The 21,534-nt window shown below is 35.1% G+C and overlaps 1 protein-coding gene across 10 annotated transcripts in view; it reads left to right on the top strand.

Annotated features, from left to right (window-relative positions):
* Window positions 1-21,534, top strand: part of SCN2A (sodium voltage-gated channel alpha subunit 2) — a 181,593-nt gene that overhangs the window by 16,611 nt on the left and 143,448 nt on the right. For 2 of the 10 annotated variants that reach the window (XM_058300723.1, XM_058300727.1), the window contains exon 2: window positions 5,437-5,494. The exons of the other annotated variants lie outside the window; for them this stretch is intronic. The gene's annotated coding sequence lies outside the window, so the exon portion shown is untranslated. The remainder of the gene's footprint in view (window positions 1-5,436; window positions 5,495-21,534) is intronic. 10 annotated transcript variants of the gene reach the window in all.

Here is a 21,534-nt window from a genome sequence, read left to right as displayed (position 1 = left end):
GCTGACCTTGTGGAGAGAGGCAAGGACTAGAGAGCTCATAGTCTACAGCTGACCTTGTGGAGAAAACAGAGGAGCTAGGCCCAGAGGAACCCAGGAAGCCTGAATCCTTGCAGACTCCAGCAGCCATCTTGCTCCAACATGTGAAAATAGACTTTGGTGAGGGAAGTAACTTATGCTTTATGGCCTGGTATCTGTAAGCTCCTACCCCAAATAAATACCCTTTATAAAAACCAACCAATTTCTGGTATTTTGCATCAGCACCCCTTTGGCTGACCAGACACCCTATGTCTGGTTGCTCACAGCTGAGCCTCAAAAGATGGTAAATTCTGGAGGGGAAGGCAGAGACTTCTGCAGAGATTGTTGGCCATCTTGCTTCACCATGTGGCAACACCACCAGGATCGACTGTAGCTTACATAAGAGGTGAGAAAGCATCTCTTGTGGTGCCTTGAGTTGAACTTTTCACAGCCTTAGAACTGTGAGCTTTTATCCCAAATAAATACCCTTTATAAAAGTCAACAAATTTCTGGTGCTTTTTATCAGCAACCCTACGGCAAACTAAAAGAGTATCTTTCTGTATTTGACATTTTGCAGTCAACGTCATGTTTCTGAGAATTAGTTGTATTGGTACATGGATATATCAATGTACATTTCAACCTATGTAAAGTTTTCCATTATAAAAATGTACCATAAATTAGTTACCATTCCTATAACTTTACCAATTTTTATTAATATAAACCATGCTACAATGAACATCCTTTTGTTTTTTTCTTCATTCATCTGGTCTTGAGTTTGTGTAGGTCAATGTATTTCAAATACATCCCATTTGACAGTTTCACCCTTTTGACTATAGTCAAAATAGTCAGTGGACTGAATTTCTACCACCAATAACACTATATTATAGAAGCTATAAGTTTTCTTTGATAGAATGTTAAACCCATTGTAATATTTCTGAGAAAAGCAAATTGGAAAATTCTTAGGGGTTATGTGATAAATCTCATATAAAAGGAGACATTAAATTTGGGTTTGTTTTTATTACCCAGCACAATTATTTAATAGAGTGGATAAAATGTAGTAAAAAATTTAACAAATGTAGCAGTTTGGTATTGTTTATGAATTCCAAAAATAGATATTGGATTATATTTGTAAACTGGTCTGTTCCTCTAGGTGTATTAGATTGTATTAAATTCAGAGGTTTCACTTTTACTTTATTAAATCAAAATTAGGGCATTTATTTGGCCATGGCATGCAAAGTTGAGTCCTCACCCCCTTGGGGGGATAAAGCAGACTCATACACAGAAAAGATACACAGAGAATCCTGTGGCCCCAGGAAGAGAGATGAGCCTGATAATCTACAGCTGACCTTGTGATGAGAACTAGCACCTGAGCCCAGAAAGAAATGAGCCCCGCAAAGAGAGAAGAGCTCTATACCAGCCTACAGTTGAAAATGGAAAAAGCTAAATGCACCCAGCCTTAAGAGAAAAGAGGAAGGCTGAACTCTTGCAAAGAGTGGCAGCCATCTTTCTCCAACATGTGGCAACAGCCTTTGATGAGGGAAGTCACTAACACTTTATGACCTTGTGACTGTAAGCTTCTACCCCAAATAAATACTCTTTAAAAAGCCAACAAACTTCTAGTACTTTGCATCAGCACCCCTTTGGCTGACTAATACAACAAATAAATATAGTTCAGTCTTGACTTTTTAATCTAGTTTTAAGTTCTGAGATATAACCTTTTTCAAAATAGACATTGTTATTTAGAAGAGTTTTAGATGTACAGAAAAATTGAGACAACCAGAGTTCCCACATATCTGCACTGTTTCTCCTATTATTAATATCTTACAATAGAATAGTATGATTCATTGATACAATTAAAGAACCAATATTGATGCAGGAATGTGAACTAAAATCTTTTATTCAAATTTTCTAAATTTTTACTTCATGTCCTTTGTCACTGTTCTAGGATCCTATCCAGGATAGCACATTACATTTAGTTGTTACAACTCCTGAGACTTCTCTTGGTTGTGACAGTTTCTTAGACTTTCCTTGTTTTTGATGACCTCAACAGTTTTGAGGAGTACCATTCAGGTATTTTGTAACATGGCCCATTATTTGAAATTGTCTGTTTTTCACGTGATGAACTTGAGATTATGGATTTTTGGGAGGAAGATCACAGAGATAAATTGCTGTTTCATCACATCATATCAAGGATACATACTATCAACATAAATAATCACTGTGGATATTGACCTTGATCACCTGGTTGAGGTTGTATTTATCAGGTTTTCTCCACTGTAGAATAGTCATTACTTTCTTCTTTCATACAGTACTCTTTGGAAGGAGTCACTATGTGCAGCTCTCATTTAAGGAGTAGGGAGTTACGTTTCCTCTCCTTGAGGGTGGAATATCTACATAAATTATTTGGGATTCTTCTGCCCAGGCGATTTGTCTTTTCTTATTTATTCACTTGTTCATTCATTAATTCATTCATTCATCAGTGTGCACTCATGGGTATTTATTTTACATTTTGGGTTATAATCCAGTATTACTTTATTGTACAAATACTTCTAGCTTTGGCCACTAGGTGCTGTTTCAGTGGTTCCTATATAACTTTAACATACCCCCTTTGTGTGTTTTGTTTTACTTTAGCACTTCCTTATTATCTGGCATGACAGACACCCAAGGGGCATTTTGCATATTTCCCGTGCCAGTCCTAGAATCAGTCATTTCTTCCAGGAATTCTTGCTCCTTTTGAGAATGATATTAGAAACCAAGAACTGGGTATAAGCTTTTTAAGAATAAAGCTTAAATGGGAAAATCATTATATGATTCATGACAGAATTATGGAGGTGGGTCCAGATTTGCTGTAGAGTTTAATAATTCTTGTCATCTCTCTTTGGTATAGGCCGTTTCCTATATCTGCATGTCTGTAATGAATCGCCTATACTCTGCTAGGAACAGTTCTGAGGTACAATTGGGAATTACAAAATGTCTGTACTATCATCAAGTTTACATTCCAATTGAGAAAGACAATAAATTACTAAACAAATAAATGAACAAAGTAATTTCAGAGAGTAATTAATGCAATGAACAACAGTAAACAGAGCAATATAAAAAATGATATGGCTGGACAAGGGGGTAGGCAATTATTAATAGCTTTGGCTGGTCAAGGAAATCATTATTCAGGAGGTGACATTTGAGCTGAAATAAGTATTTAGCCATGAGAAGATCCAGTTTGTACATTTCAGACAGAAAGAATTGTGAGTACAAAAGCTCTAGGGAGAGAGAGAGTTCAAATCTTCCAGGAGTTTGTAAATTATTATCAAAGTTTGCATTTTTATTCTAAATGAAATGGGAAGCCATCAGCAGGGTTGAAGCAAAGAATGACATAATCTGATCTATAGTGTTAATTGACCACTCTGATTATGTGGGAATAATGGACTTTAGAGAAGGAATGAAATTAGAGAAAACTTTCATGAGACAGATTAATAATCCGGGTGAGAAACTTAGATTAACTGGTGGCAGTGGTGATGGTGAGGTTTGAAAAGAGTTCAAGGACTCATGAATAGACATGGTAAACATGACTCGGGATGACAAGGCTATAGATTAAAAACAGGGTTCGTTTTGTTTCTTCTTTCCTCAGTGACAGGCAGAGAAGCCTTCAAGGAATGTCCCCTGTTTTACAAGCAGTCCTAAGCAGACTGAAAGACTCAAGATTGGTTCATTAAAGCCCGTATCTGACAGTTTCCGAATATGGTTTTCAGTAAAACTTTTATGTGGTCACAATATATATTTCTTCATCCTATAATATTTAAATTGGTTTGAATTTCTCCTTACCAATATATGTTCACTAGAGTCCGTTTAGAAAACACACACAAGAAAAATAAAAATCATATAAATTATTCCTATGTTTTATATCTTATATATTTTTTTAAAGATTTATTTTTATTTATTTCTCTCCCCTTACTCCACCCCAGTTGTCTGTTCTCTGTGTCCATTTGCTGCGTGTTCTTCTTTTTGACTGCTTCTGTTGTTGTCAGCAGCATGGGAATCTGTGTCTCTCTTTCTTTTTTCCCTATATTTATTTATTTATTTTCCTTCTTTATTTTTTAAAAATGTTACATTAAAAAAATATGAGGTCCCCATATACCCCCCACCCCCCTCACCCCACTCCTTCCACATCAACAACCTCTTTCATCATCGTGACACATTCATTGCATTTGGTGAATGTGGTCACATTTTCAAGCCTTGGAGTTGTCCTGGGTGGTACTGCAGGGACAGATGCTGGACATTGTAAGTCCTGCCATGGCCCACTGGGTGGACTCGGGGAGAGTGTAAACAACAATATAAACCACTATCCATGTGGTGCAGCAGTGCTCTGTGTCTCTTTTTGTTGCGTCATCTTGCTGTGTCATCTCTCCGTGTATGCGGCGCCATTCCTGGGCAGGCTGCACTTTCTTTCACATTGGGTGGCTCTCCTTACAGGGTGCACTCCTTGCGTGTGGGGCTCCCCTACGCGGGGGACACCCCTGCATGGCAGGGCACTCCTTGTGCACATCAGCACTGCGCATGGGCCAGCTCCACACGGGTCAAGGAGGCCCGGGGTTTGAACCGCGGACCTCCCATATGGTAGACGGACGCCCTATCCACTGGGCCAAGTCCGCTTCCCGTATATCTTATATTTTTATTAGTTTGTTAGTTCTTCTATAAACACGTTTATAGTTCATGCTGTACTTACTTTTTTAATAGACTTTATTTTTGTAGAGAATTTTTACATTTACAGAAAGAATGAGCAGAAACTAACAAAGAGTTCCCACATACTCCTCTCTCCCTACATAATTTTCCCTATTCTTAACATCTTACATTATTTTGATAGATTTCTATAACTGATGACCAAAATTGATATGTTATTACTAACTAAAGTCAACAATTTACCTTAAGTCTCACTATTTGTATTGTACAGTTCTATGGGTTTTGATAGATGCATAACGTCATGTATCGACCATTAAGTATCCTGCAGAAGAGTCTCAGTGCCCTTTATCCTTCCTTTCTCCCCACAAAACTACTGGCTATAACTGTTTCTGTAGTTTTGCCTTTTCCAGAATATAACATAGTTGGAATCCTACAGTATATAGCCTTTTCAGACTGGTTTGTTTCACTGAGAAATATGGCTTTAAGGCTCCTCCACATCTTTTAGTGGATTGATAGCCTATTTCTCTCTGTTCTTGACTAATATTCCATTGTATGGGCATACCACAATCTATTTATCCATTCACCTATTCAAGGACATATTGGTTGCTTCCAATTTTTGGCAATTATTAATGAATCTACTATAAACATCCATACAAAGGTTTTGTGTGGACGTAAGTTTTCAACTCATTTGAGTAAATACCTAAGAGTACAATTGCTGATTATATATTACGACTTTAACTTTGTAAGAAACTGCCAACCGATGTTCCAAAGTGGCTGTACCCTTCTGCATTCCCACCAGCAATGAGTAAGTATTCTTATTGCTCCACATCCTTATCAGCTTTTGGTATTGTCAGTTTTTTTTGTTTTTTGTTTTTTGTTTTTTGGATTTCAGCCATTATATTAGGTATATAATGGCTGACTTTTTTCTCTCTTTTTTAAAAACTGCTTTCTCTCATTCCTTGTCATTAGATATTTTTCTATGCAATCATTTTTATGACTCTGTGTTATTCTATTCTAAGGGTACACCAAATTTACTTAGACTAACTCCTGTTGTTAAATGCTTGGATTATTTTCAGTATTCTCATTGTAACAATTATTTCAGCACACAGCATGATAGCTAAATCTTTATGCTTATTTTTATTGTGTCCTTATGATAAATTTCTAGATCTCAAATTGATAGATTAAATGGAATGCACATTTTCAAAGTTTTATATGTGTAATTGCCATACAGAAAATTATAGTGATTTACATTTTCCATCAGTATTGTATAGGAATTCCTTATAAGTATGGTATTACTGGATATAAACTTTTTTTTCCAAATTCAAAAGATGAAAATGGAGTAATTTCCTTAATTAGTGATGAGGTTAAATATTTTGCTTATGTTCATTTTTATCCCTTTCTTTTATGAATTGTCTAGTTCTTCCTTTTTGGATGATATTATATTGATTTGGAAGAGTTTTTGAATATTTTAAATACATTGTTTAAAAACATCAACCATCTATAATATTGGTTGCTGTATTAGCCAGCCAAAAGAGTGCTGATGCAAAATATCAGAAATTGGTTGGCTGGTTTTTATAAAGGGTATTTATTTGGGATAGAAGATTACAGTTACCAATTCATAATGCATAAATTACTTCCTTCACCAAAATCTTTTACTACATGTTGGAACAAGATGACTGCTGACATCTGCCAGGGTTCAGGCTTCCTGTGTTCCTCTTTTTCCAGGGCTTGCTTCTCTCCAGGCTGACGGTTCCTTTCTTCCCAGGGCTTGCTTCTCTTTCCTCGCAACCAAGTTCCTCTGTGTGCTTGCTTCCTGGGGTTCCAGGTCAAGACTCCATCCTCCCTTCTCTGCAGTGCATTTTCTTTGTGGGTGGGGATTGAATGTCCTACTAACATGGCCCAATCAAAGCCTTAATCAGTATTTAATAAAGTAAAAGTAAAACCTCTGAATCCAGTACACTGTAATATGCCCAAAGCAAAAGACCAGTTTATAAACATAATCCAATATTTCTTTTTAGAATTCATCAATAATATTAAAATTGCTACAGTTGCAATAGTTTTTAGTTGTAGTACCTTTTAATAGAGTTTTTTAAAGAATATAAGCAGAAGTTTTATATATCTGTATAAAATTTGGATGGTTTCTCCCATAGTTGCATAGTTAGAAAAACTATTCACCCCAAGGTTATATAAATATTTAGCTTTTTAAGCATGTTTTAATTTTCAAGTTTTAGCTTATCTAGTTTCTGTGATGGTTAATGGTATATGATAGGCATCTAATTTTTTCATAAATTCATGATTAGCCAGGAGTCCCAAGATAATTTATTTGAGTAATATCACTTCCAACTTTTAAAAAATGTCATTTTTATTATGTGTTGCTTTTGTGTTTATATCTAGTCTTGTGCCTTTTCATGGATATTTACTTCTACATCATTGACTAATCTAATAATTTTATTTTACTATCTAGTTGGAATGGATTCCTTGTCACTCTTTATCCAAGTATTCTTGGAGAGAAGTAATTTTTTTCTATTATGTTAATAAAGATAATAAAGTTTATTAATACCCAGTATTAGCAAGAATGACATTTTTTTAGAGACAACTTGAGGGTGTCTATCAATATTTATATCTTGATTATCTTTTTATCCAATATTTTCACTTCTAGGAATTGGTCTTATATGTGACATTTTGAAGTTATTTTAGGAATCCCAAAAAGAAAAACATGTTCTTGAACTAATCCATTCCTGTGGGTGTAGGGTCCTTTTGATTGGGCTACATCAGTGAGGCATGACTCAAGTTGGGTCCCTATCCTCTTACTGGAGCCTTATATAAAGGGAGACAGAGAGAGACACAAGGAGAAAGTAAGCTGCCATTTTTAATCCTGCCATGTGATAGAGGACTTGAGGCTCACTAGCAGCCAAAGCTTAAGCATGAAGCCTCCAGGAAGAGGCTGGACTCATGGAGCAGCTTAAGGCTGAAGAGATGAGCCATATGCCTGATAGATCACAGCTAAACTCAGGAAGATAGGGGAGCAGATAAGGCTGAGAAAGCAGGCCTGGAAGAAGAAAAATCCTATGTCTGTTGCCCACAGCTGAGTTCCAGGAGATGGTAGATTCTGAAGGGGAAGGCAGGGTTTTCAGCAGAGATCAGCAGCCCCATAAAAGTAAATTTTTTTTGAATTTCAATTCAAGCTCATAGACCCCTTGTCAAGAACCTCAACTGCTCTAGAACCTCAACTCAAACAATCCTTTGACACAACCATAACTCCAACTCATTGATCTTATCAAATGTTCACTGACCCTCACTGTTTTAGTTTGCTAAAGGCTGCCAAGGCAGTATACCAGAACTGGGTTGGCTTTTACAATGGATTTATTAACTTATAAACTTGCAGTTCTGAGGCCATAAAAATGTCCAAATCAAGTCTTCATCAGGCAATGCTTTTCTCCCTGAAGACTACCTGCTGGTGATCCTGGACTCCTGTCACATGGTAGGGCACAATGGCAGCAACTGTTGTCACTCCCTTCTCCTCCAAGTCTCATTGCTTTCACCTCTGTCTTCCTTGGCTTTCTCTCTGCTTCTGTAGCTTTCTTTCTCCCAAGTTCCATTGATTTCAGCTTTTGGCTTCTGGAGCCTTCTCTCTCAGCTTCTAGGAATTTTTTTCTCTGTGTCTTTTTTTATTCATCCCATTTATAAAGGACTCCAGTAAGAGGATTAAGACCCACCCTGGCCCATGCCCTACTTAAGTAATCTAATCAAAGACCCTTGACTGAAGTAATCTGATCAAAAGGTCCCACCTACAATAGGTTCAAACCCACAGGAATGGATTAGCTTTAAGGAAGTTATCTTTTCCCGTGGTACACAAAAGCACTCACTTAATATTCTCTTTCATTTAAATAGATTAAATTCTAGGATCATTTATAAAAATTACTCCTTTCATAGTCATTTAAAAAACTTATTCCCCCTCTTGCTTTTTTAAATTGCCTATCAAATTCTCTATCCTGATTAAATATAACTTTCCCCTTATACCTTGCCTGCATCCATGCACTGGACACAACCACAAACCCTGGATAGGCCCTTGATACTTCCTGGCAATCATACTGCAGTTCCCTAGACCTCAAACTGCAAACATCTCCTACCTCATCTTTCCTCTCAGTTGACAACTTTACTTCTTATTTCACTGAAAAAATCGAAACAATCAAAAGACATTTCCCCCAGATTCCCACCCCTACATGTACCTCCCTATCAAGTTTTGCACCCACACATGCTAACTTCCCACCTGCTATCTTAAATTAACTATCTCTGCTTCTATCCAAAATAACCCCTGCATCTGTGCACTAGATCCTATTCCTTCTTACCTACTCATCAGTATCACTTCAATAATTTTTCTCTCTCTTCTTCATCAGTAATTTTAGCTCTTTACTATAACAGTACACAATTAATTATTGCTTCTATCTTTAAAAATATTTTTTAACTTCCTTAATCTACCACTTCTCCATTTCTTTCCTGCCATTCCTTTTTAATTTCTCTTTAGTCAAGTTTTCATTTCCACCATTTTACCAAAACAGCTCTTGATAAATATCCAATGACCACCATATTGCTAGATCCTCAGTCTTCATCTTACTTGAACATCCAACAATACCAGACACAAAGCATCACTGTCAGCCCTTTTATGCTTCCTTTGTTTGGATTGGACACTATTTTGGTTCTTTTCTTACCTCACTGTTCACTCCTTTCCAGTTCACTTGTTCTTTCCTCCTATTTTCCAAACTTCTTTAGTTGGGAGTGCTGCTAGTTCTTTGTTTCCTTTTTTCTTCTCTACCTATATCTATTTCCTTGTGATTCCATTGCGTTTTATGCCTTTAAATATGATATAAATGATGATTCCAAAACTTTTCTCCAGTTTTCTGCTGAACTAAAGACTCATGTATCTAACTACCTTATTTTACATCTTGACTTGGATATCTAGCAGATATCTCAAATTTAACATGACCTGATACTAAATTTATGATCTTCCCTCTCCAGACTAATCTGCTGAACCCCCAGTCCTCCCTATCTTACTTGTTAAGGGGGTAACTCTAGCATTCCTAGTTCTCAGGCCAAAATCTCTGGAGTCTCTTTTGCCAATTCTCTTTCTCTTGTATACCACATCCAATTCCTCCAGAAATCCTGTTGATTTCATCTTTAGAATGTATCCAAAACTTGAACACTTCCTACTACCTTCACTGCTACACTCTGGCCCAAGTCATCATCAATGCTCTCTTGGATACTTTCTTAACTCTTGGATACTTTCTTTATTCTTCCATTTGTTCCCTCCCATTCTAGTCTTGACACAATAGACAGAAGTCAGTATGCCACATTTCTGCTCAGAATCTCATAAGAGATGCTCATTCCTCTTAGAGCTAAAACAGCCTTATAATTTTCAATAAGTCCCTATGTCATCCAGCCTCTGTCCCAATATTTCTCTCACCTCATCTCCAATTTCTTTACCCTTATTCTCTGAACTTGTACTCTCTCATGAATATGCCAGGGACATTCCTATCTTTAGGACTGTTACCTCTGTCTGGAAGTTTTTGCCCCAGATATTCTGTGACTAACATGCTCACCTTTAAATCTGTACCCAAATGACATATTCTAAATGATGCCTACCCTGGCCTTCCTAATTAAAATCTCAGCTCCCTTCCCACAACCCCATTTTCCTGACCCCCAAACCCTTTTTCCCTTCCCTTTCTTTTCTCTCCCCTCCCTTCATGTCTTTCCTTATAATTATCAGCTTCTAGCACATTATATAATTTTTATCTCCCCAAGTGGTAATGTAAGCTTCAAATGAACAAAATTATTGTTCAGTGCACTAATATATCACAAGGGCTTAGAATAATTCCTGACATATAGAAAGGATTTTTTTTAAGGTTCTCAACCTTTTTGTATTTTTAAAATTTATTTCTTATTCAAAGTTTTTCAGATTTATGCATTTTTATAATGTAATTACAGCCACCACAAAATAACTTTTTAAATTGAAGACAGTTATGCATGTCACACTAATATGCAGTGGGCTTTTTAAGGCCTAGTCCCAGGGAAAACATTTTGTAGAGTATTGGGAAGTGGGACAATTTGTTGAATAAATGAACAAACCTTAGAAACTTAAATTGTGTTCCTTTAAACAAGCTAAATGACACTATGTTTTTTCCTTTACCTTCATTAGGCTGATCCATACTCATAAATGACTGGTACACTCTACCTGACTTCTTCATTCAATATTTATGTTAAATATGAGTTAGATATGCATTAATATGACAAAATCAGGCCTTACAGGAAAGTGAATGGGTCATTAATACTAATTGATGACCTATTCCTGATTTATTTAACACTTAGTATATTTCTGGTGTGGCTTAATTATTCTTTGTTAAGAATATTTAACAAATATTCTTTTTTATGCTGTTTGCCCATGTTCTAGATTGTGAGGTCCAAAATCACGAGCTGGGTCTTCATAGCTCTCCCCCAAGCACCTAGCCTAGTACCTTGCACACAAGACATTTTCAACACATACTAGTTTCATCATAGAATGAACATGCACTCAATTTATTGATCAAACATGTGCTATGTGCACCAAGCTTTCTCTGTGGGGATTCCTTTAATTCTCACTGCCATCCTGAGGAAAGATGTTTTAGTCTCCTAATTTTATAGATATGGAAGAGCTGATCTTTCCCCCAAGACTCCATTCTTTCTCAGTCATTGCTTCATCCTCACCTTCTAATCTCTAGTGACACAGAAAGTTAAATCTATTCCCTTGTTCACAGATAAATAGAGGTAATGCTTGCCATGCCATATTTCTTGAGAATGTTTTTGTTTTCATTTGGAAGCAAACCTTTAGCTTTATGAATAAGATATAATGAATGTTATGCTGCTGATCAATTAAGTTGGAAAAATTAACCTTATTTTTTTGTGCTATTGATTTCTTAACTGTTAAAAAATTACTTAGTACCTTAATTGATGTCAACCACTAGGATTTAATTTATATTACCCAGTTGACTCTCCAAAGAGTCTTCATGTACGTCTTGTTCTAAATTTCAATTTAGATATTTATTATTAAACATTAAATGTCTTCATTACTTTGTTTATAGAAAGTCCTCTCTGACAGAAATATGACAACTGGCTATTAGAAAATGCTTCACTTTCTCAATGATCAAATACTGAAAAAAATTTCTGAGTGTATTTCTGTCTTCCATAGATTTCAGGGTTCCAGTGAAATTTCTTTTACTCTCTCTATTGCTTCAGAAAATATACATGGATGTTTGTCCTACTTAGATCTAACTCAAATATCTCCTCCTTCATGATATTCTCTGGTTCTGTCACATGTAATGTCATGTTTTCCTCTGTACTTCCATTGTACTCTGCACCTATCTCTGCATTTGTCATAATGTGAACCAGACAGATATATGTGTGCCTGCATTGTTTCATGTGAAATTCTGCACTCTTTAAGGGCAGACATAATTTGTGTACTTCTACCAAGCTACCTTCAATAGCAGGTCATCAGTCCACCTGCCAAGCTCTAGTCATTTAAAACTTCAATCAAGATAATATATTAGAATGTAAAATGCTGCATCTACTATGGAAAACAGTTGGGCAGTTCCTTAGAAAGTTGAACATATAATTATCTTCTATATCAAAAGGTATGTACCCGAAAGAATTGAAAACAGGGACTTAAACAGATATTGTACACCAGTGTACAAAGCAGCATTATTCACATTAGTCAAAAGGTGAAAGCAACCCAAGTGTCCATCAATAGATGAATAGATTAAAAAATCTGGTATATGCATGCAACAGAACATTATTCAGCCATAACAAAGTTATGATGCATGGTACAACATAGGTGAACTTTGAAGATACCATGTTGAGTGAAATAAGCCGGACAGAAAAGGACAGATATTATTTCACTTACATGGAATAACTAGAATATGTAAATGGATAGAGATAGAGAGCAGATTAGAAGTTATGAGGGGATGGGGATAGGAGCAGAATGGGGACTTATTCTTTAATGGGTACAGAGTTTCTTTTTGAGGTGATGAAAAAGTTTTGGTAATGGGTGGTAGTGATGGTTGCACAACATTGTATGCTTGAATTGTATGCTCGAAGGGGCTAAAATGGGAAATTGTGAGTTGAATTATTTTAAGTTAAAAAAAAAAAGATAACCAGGAATATTTGGAAACTTGACACCATGAGAGAGAACAAGTCCACAAAATGGATACTAAAAACAAACTTGCAGATATAGACATCAACTGTTAAACAAGTATGCTTACTCTATTTAAATCAGTAAAAGAAGAGCTTGAAGATCCCTGCAGGGAATAGAAAACTCTAAAAAAGTGACATAGTAGAGTGAAAAAGAACCAAGTAGAATTTATAGGAATGATAAAACTTTAATAACCAAGATTTAAACCTCAGTGGACATATTTAACTAGAGAATAGACATAGCCAAGCAAAGAATTAATGAAACAACAACTACTATTATTATGTTTGATGCATTTTTATGTTATCCTAGCCAATTCTTTAAATGATAATTGACACCCATTGTGGCAGTTTGAGATTATTTTATGAATCCCAAAAATAGAAAGATTATGTTTGTAAACCAATCTATTCCTCTGGATATGATAACCTTTGATTGTATTAAATTCAGCTGAGAGGACTTTGATTAGATTACCCATCAAAGCTGTAGGGCTTTTATTTGTCTCTGTCAGTGAGGTGGGGCTCAGGTTGAGTTCCTATCCCCTTGCTAGGTCTGATATTAATGGACACTCACTCAGACAGACACAGGAAGAGAGAGCTCTCCATTTTTGATCCTGCTATGTGACAGATAAAAAATGCCCCCAGGGGAAAATGAACCATTTGCTTGATAGCTTACAGCTGACCTTGGGAAGAGAGTGGAACAGCCAAGACTGGATAGGAAGCCCTAAGAGACAAGGTCTATGCCAGCTTGCAGCTGAAATCAGGATGAAAGTGGAGCAGCTAAACATGAGAGAGGAAGCCCAGAGGGTAAGGAGAAACCTGGGCAGAGATTGGCAGCCATCTTGCTTCACCATGTGGTAATACTCCAGGATCAACAGTAGACTTTGGTGAGAAAGCAACTCTGATGGTGTCTTGATTTGGACTTTTCATGGCCTTGGAATTGTAAGCTTTTACCCCAAATAAATCCAAAAGCCATCAGATTTCTGGTACTTTGAATCTGCAGCCCTTAGGCAGACTAAAACACCCATTAGAGTAACTTTATATCCCTTGATAAAAGACACTATTTTAAATTTCTTACCCTAACAACATAACTGTGTTCTCCTTCAAGTGACTTGTTAGAATGGTTTTCACTATTTTGTTTTAATATAACTGCCTTAAATAGTTTCTAAATTTAGTGTTCATTTGAGTAAACTACCTGATGATTTATAAAAGGATATGGATGCAGTATATATTAAATTTTAGAGGAAACTTAACTAATAAATAAAATTTGGGGAAGTCCTCTTGGTCTCTCTCTCTGTCTCTGTCTCTCTCTTTCTCTGTCTTTCTCTCTCTCACTCTCTCTCTCTCTCTCTCTCTCTCTCTCTCTCTCTCGCACACACACACACACACACACACAAATGAAATCTCTATTTTCAGATCTTATTCATAAGGAATTCTCTTACTTCATGAATGTGTACTTTTTACAACAAATAATAGAATTAATTAACAATAATTACACACATATTTAGCATATGCTCCTGCACCAATCCTTATCATCTATCTCTCAAAAGTGCAACCTCTAATATAAAATGGCCTAGCTTTATAGGAAGAAGTGAAATGTAGATGGCAATACTTTTCTGACATCAAGATAAGAGGGAATGGCTATTTTTGAGAACTTTCAAACCCTAAATTGCAGAATTATTTGAGACCACACCTTATTCAGCTAATAAATGTAATCTCTGATCCCATGTAATTTATCATATTCTTCTGAGCTTCTGTTTTATCAGATTCCTGACTTTAGTTGGCTCTACCAAAAAAAAAAAAAATGTGTTCATTACTAAAGGCCATAGAATTAGGAAAAGAAAACAAACTATGATTTTTAAAAATCAATGTATTACATTTGACAACTCAAAACATGCAAAGAAAATATATGTTGATTTTGTCTATATTTTATACTGTCGTCCTTCATTGGGTTTTAGTGGCAGTGTTTCTAGCATATGGTGGGAAATAGTGTTGTATGAGATAGTGGTTTTTATATCAATTAACAGAAATTAACTTAGAAAAATGTAAGCAAAAAAAGAAGGTATTGGCTGAATGTATGGTGCCTCATAGATACGGCCTCAGAAAGGACAGGTCTCTGGGATGTTCTGATATGTAGATGGTAATAGCTAGTACAACATTATTGCTGCTTCTAATATAAAGGGAAATGAACTGGTATGGGGAAAGGGTGATAGCAAACAAAACAAACTCTAATAATAACAGAAAATTTTAAAATTTCAGAGAAAGCATGACAACACAGTGTCTCTGGAATTTTATGCAAAGGGTTGTATGTGTTGATATGTTGGCTCTTTTCCAACCCAGTGATTCTGTTCTCTTGAATAACATGAAGTTCTCCAAACCCTTATAATTTAACAAATGAAGATGGATCTAGATAGCCTTAATTTTCCCTTCTGTTGGTCACTGGTAACTCCTGTTATATTGAATACAAAGAGTAACTTCTTTATATCTTTTGAGTTATAATGTAAATTAATATTTTTAATTTTATACCTAATGGTTCTTGGGAGAAAAGGGTCATGTTACAAGGAGACAGACACAATGACTAAACTTACAATATTGAAGAGTACTTGGATTAGTAGTATGAGATTTTTGACTTATAAACTAAGAACTTTCATAGCCTCATGTGGTAGCAGAATGATGGCCCCCAAAGATATTCACGTTAATCCCTGGAACAGGAAATATTTTATGTGGCAGATGTTATTGAATTTGCAAAAATTATTAAATTATGGATCTTGAGATGGGGAATATCCTGGATTATCCAGATGCGTCTTAAATGTAATTACAAGTGCCTTTAAAAGAGGGAGTAAGAGGGAGATTTCAGAGCAGAAGTGGAAGATATGATAAAGGAAGCTAGAGGTTGGAATGATATGAAGAAGGGGTTATGAGCCAAGGAATGCAGGTGGCTTCCATAAATTAGAAAAGGCAAGGAAATCAGTTTTATCTTAGAGCCTCCAGAGGAAGTTTGGACCTACAGCACTGATTTCACCTGAGAGAAACTGTTTGGGACTTCTGACTCCTGAGCTGTAGAATAATAAATGGATATTGTTTTAAGCCAACATGTTTGTGGTAATTTGTTACAGCAGCCATAGGAAACTAATACACCTTTTTTAAAGTATGAAATGACTAGAATATTTGGTAAATTAGAATCCTTAATGCTTGCCAGCCTGTATTTCTTCTTTGTGAGTTAATTTTTTATTCAAAGGAAGGAAATACATTGAATATTACCAGTGAGCATATTCTTTAAGGGCTGATTTGAGATGCATGTTGTCCACTTTATAGTCAAAGGAAGAAGACTTAATATTTAACTTTACCCATTGGTATCAGATGAAGGCATTGGTTGGTCTATTACTGTTCAACATTGATAAATAAGCACTTTATCTTTGTCAAGTAAAACATTTGGGAAGTTTGTGGTTTGGAGTGATAAATAGACAGATGGTAATAATTTGCCATGGTCATACATCTAAACAAAAAAGATGGATTAAAAAATTACAATAGGATAATAACTGTGCTAGCTGCTCTTCATTTGTTTCCCCACAATCTACATCATGCCCTCAGACTGGGGAAGCTGTGTTGCTGATACTGCATAAGTGTCATCTTTGGCCACTGGCTTCTGGCTGGGATAGACAAGGATAGGCATGAGCAGGGATTGCTGGGAGATCCTCAGCTCCTGCCAAGGGTCTCCACTCTCTCTCAGTTCCTGTAATTATTTTCTTCCCTTATAGCTTCAGACTCAAAATTTTCTACTGTTGCTAACCCTGGGGTAGTGAACCTTTCCTTGATGGTTTCCCTTTATCCTAATGCATCTTTATGAATAGTCTTTTTTTTAAAGCTCTCTTCAATTAAATTATCCTATTTGAGTGTGTCATCTGTTTTCTGCCAAGAGTCTGACTGATAAAATAGATAACATTTACAGAATATTTACTGTAATACAGGTACTATTCAAACAATTTGCATGAATTACATTATTCACTTTCCACAATGACTATATGAGTTTGGTATTAATATTATCCACATTTAAAATATGAGAATACTGAGAAACAGAATTTAAATAAACTTCTGGTCCCATAGCTAGTAACTGTCTAAGCCAAAGATGTAATCCAAGGAGTCTGATTCCAGAGCTGAGCTTAGATGTGGTAGCATATTAATATGCTTTCAAAAGATAATCTTGTAGTTTTGGTGTCCATACAAATCCTGAAGTCTAGTCTAAGTTCATGGGTAGAAAAAGAATAAATAGAAGAACATGAGATAAATTTAGTTTCACAGATTAAATTAAACACAAAAGACACAGAATTATCTGGACTTGGAAAATAGTCTATATATGCATTTTACATTTCTGAATGTTTCATGAAGTTATTGTTCAATATCCTACTTCTTAGGAAAAATGACGACAGTGACAGCATCTTCTTCAATGCATGAAGAAAATATTTGATCAATATAAATACACAAATAATTGAAAAAATCTATGCTGTCAGTGATGAAAAATGCATTTGAAAATGAAAAAATACAGTACTTGAATCTCTAAATATTTGTTAAAGTAAAAATCAATAAATGCACTTACTCATCAATTATCTTCCTAAAAATATATATTCACTATCTTAAATGTTTTTTAAAAATTTGAACAAGAAGCATCATGAAATGAAAAAGAAGATGATATTTTTATTTGTTGGAACATTCTGGCTGATCTTCATACAGGAGTGTAACAAAATGACTTAGAATTTGTTGCTATTCCATCTACAAAAACTGGAAGAGAAGATGATGCAGCTATTTTTTTAAATTCTTCAGTGTCTTCTACCTGCCCTCCCTACCTTTATGTTCAAAATTCTCTTCCTGTCTGTGTATCTGGTAGTAAATAAATAATCTTTCTTCCATGAAATTAATAAAATTCTTCACAACATGAAATAGACTTTGGCAGTCCCATTTTTTTTCAAAGATTGATTTATTTATTTTTCCATACCCCTTCTCATTGGAGCTTGCTGTCTGCTCTCTGTTTCTGTTTGTTATATGCTTGTCTTCTTTTTAAGAGGCACCAGGCACAGAGCCCAGAACCTCCCATGTGGGAGAGAGGTGACTAATTGTTTGAGCCACCTCTGCTCCCTGCTTGTTATTGTGTCTCTCATTGTGTTTCTTTATTGTGCCTCTTCATTGCATCATCTGGTTGAGTCATCTTGTTGCTTTACCTTGCTGCGCCAGCCTGCTGTCTTGTTCGTCTTCTTTAGGAGGCACTGGGAACTGAACCTGGGACCTCTCATGGTAGGTGGGCACCCAACTGCTTGAGCCTCATCTGCTTCCTTACAGTCCCATTTTTGATCTGCACAATATCTAGTGATTGATTATTGACGACATCACTGACAGGCCGCTGATAGTCTGTTAGGAGTCAGTAAACTGTGGCCTGTTATGGTCTCTTTTGCTTCAAATATTTGAGGGGAAAAAAGAATATCTCATGATGTGAAAATTATATGACATTCAATGTTTAGTGTCCATAAAGAAAGGTTTATTGGAACATAGCCATGGTTATTTCTTTACCTAATTTCCATGATTGCTTTCATGCTAAAACAGGATTTGAATAGATGCAATAGAAACCATACTGACTACAAAACCTAAAATATTTACCAAATGGCTGTTTACAAAAGCTAAACTTGACAACCCCTGTCCCTTTTAATCATATCACAGGACAATTCCAAGATAGAGTTGTTTCTATTATTTAAACTTCTGGATGAATGATCTTATATAAAGGAAGTTATATATATGTCTGCATTATGGATATCTCATTAATTTTGCCATTTTTTAAGTTGATTCTTTTAGCTTTTCTAGGTATATTTTTGTCTGCAAATAATTATGTCAACTCCTTTCAAATAATTACCTCTTGTCAATCTTTCCTCCTAATTACATTGGCAGATTTTTCTGGAAAATATTAATAGGAAAAACTTCTAATTTTTTCCTAACATAGATGTAAATATTTATAGTGTTTCATCACTAAAAAATATTTACATCAATATCCATTCCAATATAAACCGCATTGATGTAAATTTGAATTGAGGCAGATTGTCTTTGTCATATAAAGAGATTCCTGTTATTTGTATTTTATGAAAAGGATTTATGATAATTTACAAGTAAATGTAGGATTTATTAAATATCTTTTTAGCATCTGGCTATAGTTTACATTCTTTTTATTTTTGGACCCATTGACATAATGCATGTCATTAAATATTTTCTGATATTGTATCATTCTTGCATTATCATTTCGGATTTTGGATTTTTGAGCATTAATTTTTAAATTATCTGATGAATTCATTTCTTTATTTAAGATATTTATATCTGAATTCATTAATGACATTGGTTGCAGATTCACTTTTTTTTTTAACAGTGAAAAACATTCTGGATTGAAACCTTATTTTTATTTTTTCCCCTTTTAAAATTTTATTGAGGTATATCACTCATGCATAAACATACATAATCAATAAATGTACAGTAATAATTGTGAACTTACAAAACAAATATATATAACATCATACAGTACTCTTGTACCTCACTTTACCACTAATACATTGCATTGTTGTTAAACCTTTTAAACTAATGATTAAAAAGCATTGTCAAAATATTACTACTAACCAAAGAATTTTCCCCAACCCCCATTATCATTATTATCTTTATATTATTTATATATGAACATATGTAAATAATAAGTGTATAGTAAAAGTCATGAACTTACAAAGCAAACATGCATAACATCATACAGGGGTCCCATACATCAGCCTTCTACCAACACCTTGCATTGTCGTCAGATGTTTGTTACAAATTATGAAAGAATATTGTCAAAATCTTAGTACTAATTATAGTCCTTATCTTATATTTGGTGTATTTTTCCCCCAACCCACCCTATTATTATTTTTTAAATATATTTTTATGACAGAAGTTGTAAACTTACAAGACAATCATGCACATGTGCAGAATTCCCAAACAACACCCCTCTATCAACACACCACACTGTGGTGGAACATTTGTTACAAATAATATAATATCATCTGATGGTTACCACATCCATAGTGTACATTGGCACATATTTTCCATACTGCCTCCATTATCAATAAAGTATGTCTTTGGCATAGATGCAAGAATATTATATTATTACTGCTAACCACAGTCCATAGGTCACTCCAGTTGTGTCTTTCCCATGCTTCTCCACATTCCCACCACCCTGCAATAGTGATGTACATTTGTTCTATAGCTAACAAAGGACACTCTTGAATCTGTACCATCAACCACAATTCTCATTCTCTTGGTTTGCTGTGCTATTTGGTTCTTAGAATATTCTCTAGCATTCTGTTAATTGGTATTTACCTACCTAGACTACCATTTTCAGCCACATCCCCATTTATAAACTAGCTGTTACTATGTGTTACCATCCACTCTATACATTTCAACATTTTTATAGTAAAGCTAATTAAAACTGCTACAGACATTAAACATCAGTAGTCCATCTCAGTGCTCCTATCTCCTTTCAGAATCTATCACCTACCACAAGGTCTTGAAGCTATTTTCCTACAATTTCTTCTAGAAGCTTTATGTTAATTGCTTTTATATGTAGGTTTTTGGCCCATTTTGAGTTAATTTTTGGATAAGGTGTGAGATAGGAACCTCTTTCTTTCTTTTGGCTATGGATATCCAGTTCTTTCAACACCATCTGTTGAATGGACTGTTATGCCCGAGCTGTGTGGGTTTGACAGGCTAGTCAAAAATCACTTGATATACATTTAAAACATCTGTTTTAAAACATCAGTTTGGTTCCATTGGTCTATGTGTCTGTCTTTATGCCAGTACCATGCTGTTTTTACCACTATAGCTAAGTAATATAATCTGAAGTCTAGAGAGGAGAGGTCACTTTTTCTTTTTAAAATGTTTGTGGCTATTCAGGACCACTTACCCTTCCAAATAAATGTGAGAATCATGTTTTCAATAATTTTAAAAAATGCTGGTGGACTTTTTATTGGGATTCCATTGACTCTTGTATATCAATTTGAGTAGAATTGACATCTTAATGATATTTAGTTTTCCAATCCATCAGCATGGAATATTTTTCCAGTTATTTAGGTCTTTTTTGATTTCTTTTAACATTGAGTTGAAGTTTTCTGAATACAAGTGCTTTACATCATTGCTTGAATTTATTCCTATTTGAGTTTTATCTATCATATTTTATTTTCACCACTCTTTTGATACTTTTAGTTATTTTTATTGATAAAATCTTCATTTCCAGACTCTCTTCTAGGCCTCTCACTCCTTTCTTTTCTTTTCAGGCTCTAGCATACCCTTTAGAATTTCCTAGTCTCTTGGTTAGAAATTCTCTCAGTTTCTGTTTATCTGTGAATATTCTAAACTTGCTGTTGTTTTTAAAAGACAATCTTTCTGGACAGAAGAGTCTTGGCTGGAAGTTTTTCTCTTGTAGTATCTAAATATATCACACCACTGTCTTCTTCCATTCATGGTTTCTGGTGAGAAATCAGCTCTTAATCTTATTGGATATCCCTTATATGTTATGCATTGCTTTTCTCTTGCTGTTCTCATAATTCTCTTTGTCTTTGGCATTTGACATTCTCATTAGTA

The sequence above is a fragment of the Dasypus novemcinctus genome, chromosome 7 (assembly GCF_030445035.2).
Source record: "Dasypus novemcinctus isolate mDasNov1 chromosome 7, mDasNov1.1.hap2, whole genome shotgun sequence".
Classification (NCBI taxonomy): Eukaryota; Metazoa; Chordata; class Mammalia; order Cingulata; family Dasypodidae; genus Dasypus; species Dasypus novemcinctus.
Note: the sequence above shows the minus strand (reverse complement) of the source record. Positions and strands in the feature narration are given on the sequence as shown.